The sequence below is a fragment of the Abramis brama genome, assembly GCF_963993115.1.
Source record: "Abramis brama genome assembly, chromosome: 19".
Taxonomy (NCBI): Eukaryota; Metazoa; Chordata; class Actinopteri; order Cypriniformes; family Leuciscidae; genus Abramis; species Abramis brama.
The window spans coordinates 8,629,374-8,646,994 of NC_139981.1; positions in this window are offsets into that span (position 1 = coordinate 8,629,374).

Here is a 17,621-nt window from a genome sequence, read left to right on the forward strand (position 1 = left end):
GACTTATGATTCCACCACATGCCACTTGGATATAGATTCTTTTATATGAGAGGCATTTAGGCTATTTTACAGATTCTCTGTATAGCTCTTTATATTCCTCTCACAAACACATTGTTGTCTTTTCAAAACAGTAAATGCAAGACAATTTGTCCTTTATGGCTACTCTGTTGTTCCCACTGTCTCAAAAAACACAAAAATATTTAATGTGTTATTCATTCCAATATATTCATCATTCATCACAAGAGGTTCAAAAAGCCTTGGTTTTAAATGTACGCTTACAAAACACAAATGCAATTATTACAGAAATCACAGAGCGTTTCTCGGCACATTTGGATCCACTTCAGCTGTGAAATCTGTTGTTCAGCTGTATGATGATTCTGTCCTAAATTGGGGAACATTTTTCTCCCAGGTCTTGATGAAAGCCTCAAGTAATCACAATTAAATTGTGCTTCAGTTTGTGCTGAGTCTCAGGTCTAACTGTAGTAGTGTTATTACTACTGTCTGTCACTCTCTTTTACCCCCTCATAATAAAATCTCTATAATTTAAGTGTACATTTCCATCTAGAAGAACTTTTTAAAATGGCCTTGCATTATTTTTATTATATTACTTGCATTAAATTAAGCATATCTATATATATATATATATATATATATATACACTCACACATATATATACACTCACCTAAAGGATTATTAGGAACACCATACTAATACTGTGTTTGACCCCCTTTCGCCTTCAGAACTGCCTTAATTCTACGTGGCATTGATTCAACAAGGTGCTGAAAGCATTCTTTAGAAATGTTGGCCCATATTGATAGGATAGCATCTTGCAGTTGATGGAGATTTGTGGGATGCACATCCAGGGCACGAAGCTCCCGTTCCACCACATCCCAAAGATGCTCTATTGGGTTGAGATCTGGTGACTGTGGGGGCCATTTTAGTACAGTGAACTCATTGTCATGTTCAAGAAACCAATTTGAAATGATTCGAGCTTTGTGACATGGTGCATTATCCTGCTGGAAGTAGCCATCAGAGGATGGGTACATGGTGGTCATAAAGGGATGGACATGGTCAGAAACAATGCTCAGGTAGGCCGTGGCATTTAAACAATGCCCAATTGGCACTAAGGGGCCTAAAGTGTGCCAAGAAAACATCCCCCACACCATTACACCGCCACCACCAGCCTGCACAGTGGTAACAAGGCATGATGGATCCATGTTCTCATTCTGTTTACGCCAAATTCTGACTCTACCATCTGAATGTCTCAACAGAAATCGAGACTCATCAGACCAGGCAACATTTTTCCAGTCTTCAACTGTCCAATTTTGGTGAGCTCGTGCAAATTGTAGCCTCTTTTTCCTATTTGTAGTGGAGATGAGTGGTACCCGTTGGGGTCTTCTGCTGTTGTAGCCCATCCGCCTCAAGGTTGTGCGTGTTGTGGCTTCACAAATGCTTTGCTTCATACCTCGGTTGTAACAAGTGGTTATTTCAGTCAAAGTTGCTCTTCTATCAGCTTGAATCAGTCGGCCCATTCTCCTCTGACCTCTAGCATCAACAAGGCATTTTCGCCTACAGGACTGCCGCATACTGGATGTTTTTCCCTTTTCACACCATTCTTTGTAAACCCTAGAAATGGTTGTGCGTGAAAATCCCAATAACTGAGCAGATTATGAAATACTCAGACCGGCCCGTCTGGCACCAACAACCATGCCACGCTCAAAATTGCTTAAATCACCTTTCTTTCCCATTCTGACATTCAGTTTGGAGTTCAGGAGATTGTCTTGACCAGGACCACACCCCTAAATACATTGAAGCAACTGCCATGTGATTGGTTGATTAGATAATTGCATTAATGAGAAATTGAACAGGTGTTCCTAATAATCCTTTAGGTGAGTGTATATACATATACACACACACACATATATATATATATATATATATATATATATATATATATATATACACATATACACATATATATATATATATATATATATATATATATATATATATATATATATATATACACACACACATATACACACACACACACATATATATATATATATATATATATATATATATATATATATATATATATATATATATATATGCTTCATATATAATATAATATGGTTATATAATATATATAATTCAGTGCTTGCTTAATGATAGTATGGCCACTGTAAAAAAAAGTTTCTGCCTTAAATTTTTAAGTACAATCAGCTTGGATGTTTGTCATTTCAACTTAAATTACACTGAACTGACTTTAAAAATGTAAAACAGTTGAAAATTGCTCAACTTTTTTTTGGTGAGTTAAAGCAATGTAAAAACGTGTTTTTATAACTTATTGATCATATCATTTTTACAGTGTAGATATAACAAACATTAGTTTAATCCTGGCAGAACTTATATCCTGGGCTATACATTTACATCCTAATTTATTCCGATTAAAATTCCGTAGACACAATCTCAGCAGAGGAAACCGTTTTCACATTAAAAATCCAGTTTTGTCAGTTGCTTTAGAGTTTTTAAGGAACACAGTGGTTCCAGGTTCCCTACTGTTTTTCTTTTTTCTTTTGTTGTGTCAGTAAATTACTGATACATGCTTCCTCTGCCATTTTCTACATCACAACTCCTACATACTTCCTCTGAAAGGTAGGGTGTTTTTTTTTTCTTTGTCTTTTTTAGTGTTTTAGAATAATGAAAGACAATATTCAGCATTCAAGAACAAAGAAAGTTATGCAGTTAGTGTGTGTTTGAGGTTCAGACTGTCCACAACTGAACTTAAAACAAATTAAATTTGAATTACGTCTCATTTAGACTCGTATTCCTGAAGACAGTGGGTGTCTTTGAATGTTTCCACTGACCATTTTTATCAATGAAAGCCAATGAGGGCTTTAGGGAGACATTAGTGAAACATTTGTTGTGAAGTTAAAAAGGGGGAGAAAAAAAAAAAGAATGAAGTCTCAGCTGTCAGATCTTCCCACCTCCATTCCTGGTTTACTCCAGTGTCGTGATTCTTTTTTTCTTTTGTAACTGAACAGCAGGATTTTCCTTTCAGAAGAAGGCAGAGACAGAATCATTTATTCAACACTTTGAACAAAGATGTCTGCTCAGAAACTAGATTTTATGTAAACATCCATAGAGGGTCTGGAGTCGTTGCGTAGCTGGGTTATTATCTAACTAAAACCAAAAGCATAAAAACATTTTCGTTACTTGGAATAAAATAAACGTTAACTGAAATAATATATACTATATAATAGCAAATATATAATAAAACTTAAAGTGTAAATAAAGCTGTCATTTTTTTAAAATAACAAACATGATAAATGTAACTATTAAAAAAAAAAGATGTTTTGTTATAGGTTTTGTAGCAGTGCCATCTTGCAGTACCACAACCTGTGATGTCCCAGAGTTTGTTGGCACTTAATAACAAAATATTTATTATTATTATTATTATAATAGCCAACTGTACATTATTATTAACTAGTATCACTACAACAGTAGTACATTTTTTTTGCTTTTATTATTAGTTGTTGGAGTCGTAATGGATAAACTCATATCTGTCACCAAATAGACCAATGGGCTCCATTGCAGATTAAAAAAAGTAGGCGAACAAAAATAAATCAGGACTCCAGGGCTGCGTCTGAAATCGTATACTCTATTAAGTAGGTTCTTATTTTGTATAAGTACTTCACAACTGCTAAAAAGTATGTTCTATATAATATGAGTGTGTGTATGAATGTAATGAACAACATTCGCCATGCTGTCATTACGATGTGCCCTACCAGCGTCAGTTACGTTGCTTCACTGCCATTCATAAATCCTCTCCCGTGGCCTCATGGGATAGTAAAGTGTCCATCCTATGCACACATCAGAATCCCGCCGGAAGTAGTCGGTCATCCGGGTACTTTTTGCCTACTGTTTTAGTACTGTGTACAGTACTGTGTAATTCGGACATACTACTTTTGTCACATACTGTTTTCGCCTAATATATAAGTATGCGATTTTGGATGCAGCCCGAAATTAATTAATTTCTGACAGTCATTGTGGCAATATATTAATCAAGTTAGTATGTCTATGGAAATCTTGAGACAGTGGGACTTGTGTCTGAATGTGTATCGGTAGGCGAAGCAGTACTGATCTCCTTTTCAGCGGCAGTTTATGAAAAAAAACCCCTCTTTTGTCCTTTGTTTTAACACTGTAAAACTCATTTTTACTTCCAGGAGAAATGCAATTGTGTCCTCCCATTTGTCTTCTGTTGCCTTATGGCTTTCCAGTTTCCCTCTTTCACTGTCCCTCTCTTTATCTTATCTGCCTGTCTTTAACTGTCTCTCTGTACCGTTGTATCTGTTTAACTCAGGCAAGAGTTGTGATGTCACAGGTTGTAGTACTGCAAGATGGCACTGCCACAAAAGCTATAACAAAACATTTATTTTTTTCTTTTAAATGGTTACATTTATCGTGTATCCATTTACTAAATAATGACTGACTGACTGATTCATTTCCACTTTAAACTTATTTTAATTTTGCTATTGCCATGCTACATTTATTATTTTCATTTAGTTTAACTTGATGTTCTAAAATAACTAAAACATAAATTAATTAAATAAAAATAAAAAACTAATAAAAATGTTGAACACCACAAAATTACTACAACTTAACACTGAGCAGCTGTGGTTCTCATTTGAGAAACATAAATTTGAGTATGGCGTCTCACCATAAATTGCTGTATTAACACTATTGCAACATTGCTGTTGTTAAAGGGTTAGTTCACCCCAAAATTAAAATTCTGTCAGTAATGACTTTACCCTCATGTTGTTCCAACCCCGTAAGACTTTCGTTCATCTTCGGAACACAAATGAAGATATTTTTGATGAAATCTGAGAGCTGGCTCACTCCTTCATAGGCTTCTAGGCAATTTCATTCTGCCAGTCCAGAAAAGTTAGTAAAGACATCGTTAAAATAGTCCAAGTGACAGTGGCTCAACCTTAAATTTATCAAGCGACAAGAATACTTTTTGTGCGCAAAAACAAAACAAAAATAACGGCTTTATTCAACTATTCATTTTCTTCTGTGTGGGCCTCTGAGTGAGTCCACAAGATGCATGTGCGAGAACTGAGTTTTTGTGTTCTGAAGAAGAACGAAAGTCTTACGGGGTTGGAACAACATGAGGGTGAGTAATTAGTGACAGAATTTTTGGGTGAACTAACCCTTTAATAACATATGACAATAATAAAATATAAAAAGCATAAAAACAGCGCCCTCTCTGGTTATTGATTTATTGTTATGTTAATGTATGACTGAAACAGTGAGAGAAGGTTTATTATACTCCTCATTGCATTGAAATGCCTCAGCTGTAAATTGGTGTGAGTAATCTGTTTGTCACAGTTGTGATGGAATAATTGAAGAGTACATCCAAATTTCTGTCAGTGTCTGTCAAGTAAGCATAATGTTTTAAAATTGTAGCCTTTTAAAATATCTTTAGGATCATATTTTTCCTTCCCTACATCACCCTTATTTGAATTTTTGATATGTGAAGGAATAAATGCACTATTTTATGCACACAGCTTGACTCATTTTCTCACTTTGCTGATTACACAACACATGACCTTTATTGTAATACCTATAGACTATATATAAAAATAACTGGTTACATTTACATTTAATTATTTAGCAGACGCTTTTATCCAAAGCTAGTTACATAAAACAATGCAGAGTAGATCAGTGCTTAAAATAATTGACAGATTTTTTTTTTTTAAATTTTAGATAGATTTTAGATAGACAGATTTTAGATAAAATTGTAAGCGATTTAACCCAGTATTAAAGGAGAACTCCGGTCAATTTTAACATTGAGCTAATTTTTTTGTACATTTGGAGTGCTGTCAATACAGAGAACAACGACAAAAATCGGTGTTGCCTACACCGTGTTATCCTCTTTTTAAAATGTGCACCCTGTTGACTTCAATGGGGCACGTTTTAAACCTGCTTTTAGCCTCTTAACATCCTTGATGTGTCATTACAAGTGCACAGGTCATGTGAGTGATTCCTTCGGAGTGAACGCGTGTGACTCTGACTGCAGTAGATGTGAAAGATATGAATAAAAATGATGTATATTCAGCAAGCGCACTTACCTGTATTTACATCCTGTTTTCGGTCGAAGTCCATAGTAATCGATTGTCGAGTTCATGCGCATTGGTTTAGTACTTATGATCACGCGCGTGAACTCGACAATCGATTACTATGGACTTCAACCGAAAACAGGATGTAAATACAGGTATGAGCGCTGGCTGAATAAACATAATTTTTATTCATATCTTTCACATCTACTGCAGTCAAATTCACCCATGTTAACTCTAAAGGAATCACTCACATGGCTGTGCACTTGTAATGACACATCAAGGATGTTAAGAGGCTAAAAGCAGGTTTAAAACGTGCCCCATTGAAGTCAACAGGGTGCAAATTTTAAAAAGAGGATAACACGGTGTAGGCAACACCGATTTTTGTCGTTGTTCTCTGTATTGACAGCACTCCAAATGTACCAAAAAATTAGCTCAATGTTAAAATTGACCGGAGTTCTCCTTTAATGAATGTAAAACCTTTTATTGTCATCCACACAGGCTCATATGAACACATTATGTTATAAAAAAAAACAGCTTCATTTGACTGAGCGGATAGACAGACTCAAATCAGTAAAGAGAGTTTTTTCCCCCCATCACTGAGCATGCATAAATCAAAGTTTCTTCCCATCAATATGAAAACAGAAATCAAAGCAAAGACATAAAACAAGCTTGCTTGTCGCAGCCTTTGATTTGACTGACAATGTCACTTGTCATTTCAGAGTTATTTGGGGAAACTTGTGCAAAGTTCATCCACAGCACAATGCAAGTAGATTGAAAAAGTGATTGAGTGAGTCTGGAATATCTGCTTTGCTGCACTTTTGGCTTTGTGAGCAAGCCTGCAGGGGTTTTATGAGACTCTTGACCAGTCCAAAAGTGAAGTATTTTTTGAAACTCCCATGATATATAACCTTGACCTGAGAAATGACACTATAATTATCACTCAAAACATTTCAATCATCATTTTGCCATTCCCCCAGATGTGTATTTTCTGAAATTAAAGGAACACTGTGTAACTTTTGGCCCTCTAGCGGATAAAAAACAAAACTGCATGCATTTTTCAGAAGAACATTGTTTTAGTTATGCGTCGGCTCTATGTGACTGTGCGGATGAATATGGTTATCATACTGCACACAAAACATTCACTAAGGCTTAAGAAATATAACCAGTTTAGATGGAAATGATCTCAAGCTGACTAGCTGAAGACGTTACTGTAACTATACACATTAATAGACACGGTACTTCCTTAAAAATAAATTCCAGCATAGCGCTACAACAACCATAATAAATGACCCTTCACAATAATGCTTTACAATGAACTTTTATAGAGAGCTACATATGCCAATTTGCCATCTGTTCAATAAAATACCTTACTCTGTTGAGTAATAAAAACAGCATCTTTTCAAATCCCTCAATTCTTCATCTCCGAAAAGCCAATCCAATGTTGATTCTTGTTTTATTGCCAGCAGACTCTCCTCTGTTCTGCGTTTTTTATTTATTTATATTAAACGGGTGATTCCCTGGAGGTTTGAGATTTATTGAGCTCCATGTCAACTTATCTCGCTTGCTGTGACAACGATGCCACTCCCACATTATACACGTCAAAGTAGCCGGAGCAACTTTTCTTTATACGGATATGATGAGACGCGCTCGAGTGAGTGACATATGTACGCAGTTTCCCATGAAAACCACACTGACAGGTCTAAAATATAAACAATTATGCTTGTTTCTTTTTGGTAAAGTTTTGGTATTTTTTTGGGTATTTTCGTTTTGGTATTTTTTTTCTTCCTGGGAATTTGGTATGAGGTTTAAAGTCCAGGTTAAGAAAAGTCCTCCTCAGTATTTTGTTCCAATCACCTGGATTTGCTAATTAGCAGTTTTTCAGCCAGGACTAATTAGTGAATAAGCTGGCTGAGTTCATTGGTGGAATAAACATATGGCAGGACTTTTACTTTCTGACCCCTGGACATTACACCACTGGAATTTGGTGGGTGTATTTGTTTGAAAATGGGTATGTGTGTTTGTTGAAAAAGCAAACTGATTAGTATTCTGTGTTTAGCGTTTAATTACTTCTGTCAGACAGTACAATTACAGATTAGGAAATATTGGAGGAATGACTTTTGGTCTACACAGCAATGAGAGACACGCACAGGTATGTTTCTATACATCTTACAGATTCCATAAACTGATGTTTTTCCAATAAAATAATATAGGTTGTCATTAAATTATACTTGATCGATAAAGTATAATTTAGTCACAGTAGTTATTTGATAATTGCAAATTGATATTAAATACAACCCTTTGGTGTAATTAACCTTACAGCATAATTAAACAATTTTTGGTGAATTATTATTATTCAATGTCATTTTGTTGTTTAAGTCTGCAGCAGGGTTATTATCGTTACCTAAAACCAAAACCATGAAAAAATTAGAATTTTAATTTTAAAATTTGAAGGGGGAATCTCCTCAACCACCACCAATGTGCAGCATCCACCTGGATGATGCGACGGCGGCCATATTGCGCCAGAACGCCCACCACACACCAGCTTATTGGTGGAGAGGAGACAGAGTGATGAAGCCAATCAGTATGGGGATGATTAGGAGGCCATGATGAAAAGGGGCCAAAGGGCAAATTTGGCCAGGATGCCGGGGTTACACCCCTATACTCTTTTTTTTTTTTCGAAGGACATCCTGGGATTTTTAATGACCACAGAGAGTCAGGACCTCGGTTTAACGTCTCATCCGAAGGACAATGAACTAAGACTTAACAACAACTATATTAATATTTAAAAAAATTGCAAAAACACAACAAAATTACGAAATCTTTGAAATTAAAAATAAAACTGAAAATATAAAAATAAAGTCTGAGCTTTTCATATTTGCCATACTGTTTTTTTTTTTTCTTGTATCCTTGTTTGTCTTCAAAGTATATTCAAAGTTCCCATGCCCTCCTTGCAAACTCTTGACAACCCCCCTAAGGTGCTCTAAGGTTGGGAATCACTGATCTAAAATATAGATTTTACTTTTCGGTTTGGTGCTAATTTCGAAAACACATGAAAAAAAAAAAAAAAAAACTGACAGGATTGTACTACAATCTGTACACCAATCTAAACAATATGGCATGTAAAGATTCATTGGATTTATTCATTTTCTCTGAGACCCCAAACTTGCATAATGAAATTTGTCATTAAGAATATTTAAAGCATACTATCAAGTTGAAATTTTGTTTCAGCTCCCAAGACTAGAAAAAATAACTTTAAACGTAATATTTCAACAGCAAGGACCTTGGTGCTTCTGAGAGCAGAATACTGGTTGTGGGGCATTTTCTCTCTCTCTCTCTCTCTCTCTCTCTCTCTCTCTCTCTCTCTCTCTCTCTCTCTCTGTGTGTGTTAGGAATGAATACCTCCTTATCTGTTCAAGTGCAGTATCTCTGTAAACTGTAAAAGACTGTGCTGATTTCTGTCACTTCTTTAGTAGCTGTTTCTTCTGACAGCGATGGTTCATATCGAACTCTTTTCTCTGCTGGATAAAGGACAAGCATTTGGGTTTTTGCTAAACTTCAGTCATTTTTCTGATTTAAGCTGAGATCTTTTTGTACAGTTGCTGGAACAGTGTTCCTCGGGGGCTCTGTGTGCTGTTTGCTACTCTAGAGAGGATGTCCTCACAACTCAGAATGACATCGGTAGGGGACACAGACATTCTGATTATTCATCCCTTTGTGCATCTCTTTCGTCATTTTTTCTATCCATCAAGCATGAGGAGGAGAAACAAGAGACGTTGTGCGGTAGACTGAAACAGAATGATCTTTTAGAGGAAGACAGAGGGCCCAGGTCTTCCTCCCAGCTCATTTTCTGCTCAACACATACACAATGTAGGAAGAAAAAAGATTGTGCCCATGTGCCTGTCTTTTTGTGTGAGGAGGAGAGAGCGAGAGAATGGGAGTATGTGTGATGTTTATCTCTGAATAAATAAATCATTTTCTGATTCACAGATGGCTCACTGCAGCAGTGGATGAGGATGGTCTGTCTGGATGTGTCGTTGTGTGTGTGTTTGTCCAACCGATGTCACATTATTCCTGATGGATTTTGTTCCTGTTAGGTGACATGGAGCCATCTGGGGGATTCTGCACTGAGTGTGTGCATGTAAGGTGAAACAGAGGAAACGAGGAAAATGAATAGCTACTTACCAGCGTTGACTCTGAAAAGTCACAATTTAAAGGCCATAAGAATATATGAATGTATTTGCATTATATAAAAGAATAACAAAGCAAGTGGCATTAAAAGCTAAAGTAAATGAAATACACTTCATAGCATACTATTAAGTGTACTTGTTATGGAAATGGTATACTTTAAAAGAAACTGAATGTAAAGTTTTAATTTTATTTCATTATTACTTATGTACATTAAATGCAATAAGCAAAAATGCAATTATCTTAACTTTTTTGACCCCTCTAGGACTTCTTTATATAAAATTTCATAATTACTCTTCTGTTATCTTTGAAATATGGTTAAAGTGGATTGCTGAATTTATTAACAAGCATTTACGGTAAACTAAAATATACTTTAATGTAATTTAAATAATGTTATATATATATATATATATATATATATAGATAGATAGATAGATAGATAGATAGATACATACATACATACATACACACACATATGTATGTATATATATATATTAGGGCTGGGGGAATTAACCATAGACTGTAAAAAAAAAAAAAAATATATATATATATATATATATATATATATATATATATATATATATATATATATATATACAGCAAATATATTCAATTCAATTCAAATTTATTTGTATAGCGCTTTTCACAATACATATTGTTTCAAAGCAGCTTTACAGAAAGTGCTTTTCAGAAATGTACATAGAAAAATACAGTTAGTTAATCATGTATTAATTTAGGGCATAAACATATAGGAATTATAGGAATATATATAGGAATTAACGCGTTAATCTTTGCGATTAATTTGAGATGCTTAAGGCGTTAAAAAAATAATAACGCAATTAACGCAGCACTTTTTTTTTGCCTCGTTTTAATGGCTTCCTGTTGCGGCTGCTATTGAAAAGGCCGAAAATATGCCATCCCGCCCCTCCGTGTTCGACGATCAGGTTTCATTCTCGCGCAGCTTTCATGAGCGGTTCTTTTCCGCGCCGCGCTCTCCGTTCCGTGTGTGTGTGTGTGTATCTCAATGCTCAATGTTCTGCTCCGTGTTTGCGCTGCGCGTTCTGCTCTGTCATTAATGGCCCAAACGCTCCAATCATGTAGCCTACCGATCACGCACTGGAAAAGCAAAGTCCGCTCAAATAACGTGAAATTTCTCAGTAGTAGACTTCTGTTTGCAATAGCCCTACTGAGCTGGTATAGTCATGCTGGCAACAATGGTAAAATTACCTGCTCTGATCACATGCTCTTGTAATAATAGCTTTGTAGGACTATATTTTATTTTGATAATTAGTAAAAAAAAAGAAAAAAAAAAAGAAAATGTTAAATTGATTATGTTGATTGATTATTGAAAAAGAATAATATATTGATATATTGATGTTTAATATTATTTTAATACAGGGCTATTTTCCGTTCCTTTTTTTTCCCTGTGTTGTTTAATTAGGTTATTCTAAGTTTAAATATTAATGATTACAAGCTTGGGGGAAATGCAATTAATTGCAATTAATTACAGCAAATTGTGCAATTAATTAGTTTTTTAGTTTTTTTAATCGATTCCCAGCCCTAATTTAAAACAAGGGTGTTACAACTAGCTATTACAACTTACTGACCTTCGTCTTTATCTAATATCTCTACTGCTAAAATGACTATCACAACAAAATTAACAATTCTTCTGACTCTCGCATGCTTTTCAAAACCTTCTCCTCTCTTCTCAACCCTCCCCCTTCATCAACCCTAATAGCAGACGATTTTGCCACATTTTTCTTTATTAAAACAACCCCCATCAGCGGCCAATTTACCAAATCACAAACTGACACGCACATCTTACCAGCTAACACACACATTCTACCCTCCTTCTTTCTGCTTTCAGAGGCAGAAGTCTCCAAACTCCTCCTTTCCAATCGCCCTACTACCTGTCTGCTTGATCCTATTCCCACTAATCTACTCCAAGCTATTTCTTCCTCAGTTGTACCCGCACTCACACACATCATAAACACCTCTCTTCACACTGGTACCTTTCCCACAGCATTTAAGCAGGCTCGAGTAACCCCACTGCTTAAGAAACACACTCTAAATTCAGCACATTTGGAAAATTACAGACCGGTATCCCTTCTTCCATTCGCCGCGAAAACACTTGAATGAGTTGTTTTTCTACCAGATATCTTCCTTTCTTACACAGAACAACCTCCTGGACAACAACCAGTCTGGTTTCAAAAGCAGACACTCAACTGAGACTGCCCTGCTCTCAGTAATTGAAGCTCTTAGACGGACAAGAGCAGCTTCCAATTACTGGATCTGTCTGTTGCCTTTGACACAGTTAACCACCAGATCCTTCTGTCAATCCTAAAGACGAAGGGCATCTTGGGAACCGCACTCCAATGTTTCAAGTCTTACCTCTCAGGTAGGTCCTTCAGGGTGTCTTGGAGGGGTGAAGTGTCTAAGACCCAACATCTAGCTACAGGGGTGCCTCAGGGCTGAGTGCTTGGACCACATCTCTTCTCCATTTACATGTCATCACTTGGATCTGTGATTCAGAAACATGGCTTTTCCTATCACTGCTACACTGATGACACACAACTCTACCTCTCATTCCAGCCTGATGATCCAATGGTAGCTGCTCGCATCTCAGCCTGCCTGACAGACATTTCTGGCTGGATGAAGGACCACCACCTTCAACTAAACCTTGCTAAGACAGAGCTCCTTGTGGTCCCGGCCAACCAAGCACTACACCACAACTTCTCCATTCAGCTTGGTTCGTCATCCATAACCCCTTCAAGGTCAGCCAGGAACCTTGGAGTTGTGATTGATGATCAATTGAACTTCACAGACCACATTGCTAGAACTGCCCGGTCTTGCAGATTTGCCTTATACAACATTTGGAGGATCAGGCCCTTCCTATCAGAGCATGCTACACAACTCCTTGTCCAAGCTCTTGTTCTATCCAGACTGGACTATTGTAATGCTCGCCTATGCCCCCAATAGTGATCCTGAGCGACAAGATATTTTTTTGAAATAAAGAGATGCCATCCAGAAGTATGATGATAGTGTGTGTCTTGTAATTGGAGGGGACTGGAATTGCACAACAGATTTTACAGTGGACAGAAATGGGGAAGAGCCTCATAGTCAATCAAGTAGCACACTGTTAAAAGTTATGCATGAATTTCAATTAATAGATGTATGGAGAACAAGAAATATCAGTATGAAACAGTATACATGGTTGAAAGTGTGTGACAATAGATTTTGGGGTGCAAGATTGGATAGGTTTTATATGAAAGAAATGTGGAATAATAGAGTAATTGATGCTTGTATTTTTCCAAATGGGTTTTCAGACCACCATATGATCACTTTGGTTTTAAATGTAAAAAAAGACATTAAGATCTAATTATTACTGGCATTTGAATGTTAAATTATTACATGATAATTTAATGCTAAAAAATGCTAATTTAATTTAAAAAATGCTTTTTTTCTGTGAGAGTTTTCAAGTGTTTTGGAGTGAATGGAAGTTGAAGAAGCTTTTGTTTGAGAGTCGTTGTCAATGGTGGGATGTGGGAAATGCGAATATAAGATTATTTTGTCAGAATTATGCCTTTCATACATCATCTATGGTCAAAACAACAGTAAATACTCTACAAAAGGACACTGAGTTGTTGGAAAAAAAATCTTGTAACTAATAATGAAGGTGTACATTGTGATGCGTTGAAAAAGAAAAAAACAAGAACTGAATTTTTGTCTACAAGAGCAGGCCAAAGGAGCATTGATAAGGGCAAAATTTTGCACTATCAAAGATATGGATGCTCCAAGTGCTTTCTTTTTTAATCTTGAAAAAAAAAAATCAAAAACAGATGTGTCATCTTCGTCATCAGGATGGACCAGTAACATCAAATCCAGTTGAAATGAGAAAGTTATCAAGAGATTTTTATAAACAATTATACAGTGCTGAGAGCTGTGATACCGAAAGTGTTGATGATTTGCTTAAGGAATTACCTCAGGTTGGGGATGAACAGAAAAAGGCACTGGACAATTTAATCACTTTTAAAGAACTTACAGAAGCTGTTGTGTTAATAATATGTTATGTGTATGCTAGATCAAAGAGATTTTAGTCTAGATTTAAACTGACAGAGTGTGTCTGCTTCCCGGACAATGTTAGGAAGACTATTCCAGAGGTTTGGTGCTAAATAGGAAAAGGATCTACCGCCAGCAGGTCGATTTTGATATTCTAGGTATTATCAACTGGCCGGAATTTTGAGATCGCAATAGACATGAAGGACTATTATGCGTTAAGAGCTCGCTCAAGTACTGGAGAGCTAAACCATTTAGTGCTTTGTAAGTAATCAGCAATATTTAAAAATTTATAAGATGTTTAATAGGGAGCCAATGCAGTGTTGACATAACTGTGCTAATATGGTCATACTTCCTGGTTCTAGTAAGAACTCTAGCTGCTGCATTTTGGACCAGCTGTAGTTTATTTATTAAGCCTGCAGGGCAACCACCCATAAGAGCATTACAATAATCTAGCCTTGATGTCATGAACGCATGAACTAATTGTTCCCCATTTGTCATTGAGAGCATATGACGTAATTTATATATATTTTAAAGATGGAAGAATGCGGTTTTACAGATACTAGAAACGTGAAAGATTGGTATCAAAGAGCACACCCAGCTTCCTAACTGACGACAAAGATTTGACAGAGCAGTCATCAAGTGTTAGACAGTATTCTAGGTTACTACGTCAGGAATTTTTTTGTCCAATAATTAGAATCTGTGTTTTTTTCAGAGTTAAGTAGTAGGAAATTACTAGTCATCCAGTTTTTTATATCAGCTATGTCTATGATATAAAAAATCCGTTAATTTTATGAATTGGTAAGTTTCGTCAGGGCATGAAGAAATTTAGAGCTGAGTCTCATCAGCATAGTGAAAACTAATGCCATGCTTCCTAATGATATCTCCCAAGGGTAGCATGTACAGAGTGAACAGAAACGGTCCTAGTACTGAGCCTTGTGGTACTCAGTACTAGGTACTCAATATGTTGTCGATTTACTGAACCTTGTGATCGATAAGACTAAAATCAGATAAGTAAGATTTAAACCATGCTAATGCAATTCCACTAATGCCAACATAATTTTCAAGTCTCTTTAAAATAATGTTGTGGTCAATAGTATCAAATGCAGCACTAAGATCGAGTAACACTAATAGAGAGATACAACCACAATCGGATAAGAGCAAATCATTTGTGACTCTAATGAGAGCTGTCTCAGTATTATGGTACAGTCTAAATCCTGACTGGAATTATTTGATGGGAACAGCTAAACTTGCAATTTGGAAAACAAGAAAGAACAAAGGTCTACAACTTGCTACAATAGATCCTGAAATTATGTTTAGACGGTTGGTAGAGGGAAGACTGAAAATCGAATTCACTTATTACAGACTTACAAATAATGTGGTTTTCTTTTGTGATGTATGGTATTTTAATGAGGCACTATACAATACAAAATGATCAGCTCATTGTAAATTTTTAATTCTAAAGTAATTTATTTAAAAAAAAAATATATTTTTTAATAACTGCCAGTAATGTAACGTGATGTAAGGTTCATAGAATAATAAAGTGCTTGTTAAACCTCTCTCTCTCTCTCTCTCTCTCTCTCTCTCTCTCTCTCACACACACACACACACACACACACACACACACACACACACACACACACACACACACACACACACACACACACACACACACACACACACACACACACACACACAGAATATGCCCTGGTTAGCATGATTGTGTCATTGGTGTCAGCACCCAGTCTGTCTGCAATGTCACATTATTATCAATAGAGGACATGATGGCAGAGAAAGAAAGAGAGACTCCACATATCCTAGTCATTGAGCACAACATATATCTCAAGACATACACTCTCTGTATAAGTGTCTCTCTGGGACACTCTACAGGTGGAGTGATGGGAAGAACTTCTTTCTCTGAAGAAGCTCTCACTTGCTCAGTTTTGCAAGAACAGATGTGTTGAACAGATCACATTGAGTTCTCTTCCCTGTCTTAAAAATTAGTTTAACCTCAAAGAGAAGATAGTCGTGTATTCTTTGGCAATGATAGGCCTTTGGATGTTTAATAGATGTGATCATTCTGCCTAGTGGTAGTTCTGAAATTTACTAACAGTGTTAGTAGTGCAGATTTTTAGTTTTCACATATGCATTTAAATTCAGGGATTTTGTGTACATCTGATTTATATTAAGGTGTCATATATTGGAATTTTATTGGTCATCTGTCACTCTGATCTTTAGATATTGGTGTTTTATTGGCCATTTTAAAAGAAATGACCACTAGTGTTTAGAGTGTTTGTGTGGAAGCTGTGGGTTTGGTGCCTGTGGAGAGTGAAATGGGTGTTCTTCGAAAATATGAATAAGCAATGAGGGCGTGAATGAGCTCGGTGGAGAAGTGGTTGTATCTTATTCTCTTGCATGGAGGAGGTGGGTGAGTTTCCAATGTAGTGCTTAGGCTTGCTCTGGATCTCTACCTTCCCGCAAAAATGAGTTTCAACTGTAAACAAATAAACCAGAAACAACTAATCAAGGTTAAAAAATAAATAAAATAAGTCCAGTAGGGGTTCTGTAAAATATATATTTGAAGGAACTCTTTGGTAAGAAAAAGATAGTTCAGGGCACAATTCCAATTCAAAAATGTTTACAAGACATAAAAAAAGCAACTAATGTGCTGCAAACCTACACATTTTGTCAAATATATCACCTTTTTAAACACATTTTTGAATGTGAAGTGTTCCCTGGCTTAACTAATCAAGGTGTTCATAATCATATATTTAAAAACATATAATGTGTTCCCAGTTCATGCTCTATTCTATGCAATTTTCTAGTATGTTTCTGAATGTTTTCTGAATGTCAATAATGTCCAGTTTAACGTGTACAGAAGTTTTTTTGGTTATATGAACATTAAGGGAACATTACCTTATAATTTTGCAAAAACCATTTTGAACATGAATGTTCAACTAATATGTTTAAGAAAAAAACATTCTTTGAATGATGTATGAACATTTTTGTGTTAACCTTTTGAGAACATTGTTTAAGACCAGACAACTTTGAATGCACAATGCTACTCTGTAGCGTCCTAGGTTGTGAATTGGTATATCGTGTACACAAATTCAGGCACTGCAAGGACAGTAAAGACCCTGCATGGCTCATTGGGACACTGATGACTCTATTTCCAGCAACATGACAACTTCTTCATTGTACAACATACTGGTATTTATGAACAACAGCAGAATCTTTCTGACTTATTTTTTAACG